This window comes from Tupaia chinensis, unplaced genomic scaffold, assembly GCF_000334495.1.
Source record: "Tupaia chinensis unplaced genomic scaffold, TupChi_1.0 Scaffold000532_1, whole genome shotgun sequence".
NCBI classification, from domain to species: domain Eukaryota; kingdom Metazoa; phylum Chordata; class Mammalia; order Scandentia; family Tupaiidae; genus Tupaia; species Tupaia belangeri.
The window spans coordinates 4,532,015-4,533,131 of NW_006160045.1; the positions used below are offsets into that span (position 1 = coordinate 4,532,015).

General features: G+C 45.1%; 1 pseudogene; it reads left to right on the forward strand.

Annotated features, from left to right (window-relative positions):
* The first annotated feature begins 353 nt into the window (after window positions 1-353).
* Window positions 354-824, forward strand: LOC102483706 (60S ribosomal protein L23a pseudogene; annotated as a pseudogene).
* The last annotated feature ends 293 nt before the right edge of the window (window positions 825-1,117 follow it).

Genomic DNA, 1,117 nt, shown 5'->3' on the forward strand with positions numbered 1-1,117 from the left:
GTCTACCCAAGGAGGTATTGAAGTGAAGTGGTACTCTGCAGAATGACAGGTAGGCACTGAGTCTATTTGACTAAACTCATTCCAGGGGCCAACAGGTGGCATGGTGGTTAAAGTGCTGGACTTCCACATGGCTGACTGCAGTTCAAGTCCTGAATCTAGCAGTTTAAAATCATGCTGAACACATGTGTATGCATGCCCCAAGTCCCAGGAGGAGATTGGAGGAGGAGGGACTGTGGTGTGGTCAGCTCCCTTGGGGGGTGATTTCTTACTTTCCCCCTGTATCTCTCTGTAGCAAATGCACACATCCCATGGCAAAAATCTACCAAAAAATTTAAAATGACACTTTTCACCAAAATGGCACCGAAAGCAAAGAAGAAATCTCCTTCCCCTTCCAAAGCTGAAGCTAAAGCAAAGGCTTCGAAGGCCGAGAAGGCAGTGCTGAAAGGCATCCACTGTCACAAAATGAAAGATCAGTACAGCACCCACCTTCCAGAGGTTCAAGACTCTTCGGCTGCAGAGGCAGCCCAAATATCCTCAGAAGAGCACCCCCAAGGAAAAACAAACTTGACCACCATGCCATCATCAAGTTCCCCCTGACCACCGAGTCTGCCATGAAGAAGACAGAAGACAACAACACACTTGTGTTCATTGTGGATGTCAAGGCCGACAAGCAGCAGATCACACAGGCTGTGAAGAAGCTCTATGATATTGATGTGGCCAAGGTCAGCACCCTAATCAGGCTCAATGGAGAGAAGAAGGCGTATGTGCGACTGGCTCCCGATTAGGATGCTCTGGATGTTGCCAACAAAATTGGGGTCATCTAAACCGAGTCCAGCTGGCTAATTCTAAATACATGCTTTTTCACCATAAAACAAACAAACAAACAAACAAAACTGACAAGAAAAACACACTTAATTTATAATTTATTACTGTGAATTGGGCTTGATTTTTAGCCCCTCAAGAGTCACTAAGTCCTCCATTCAGTGAGCGAGCTGTTAGTTTGGATTCAAGCGACTGCTTTAGGTATATTCTGAGTATAGGTGGAATTTGTCACTCACTGGTTCAATTGTTTATAATTGTCTCTGTCACTGTTCACAGTAAAACTCAAGAGGCAGTT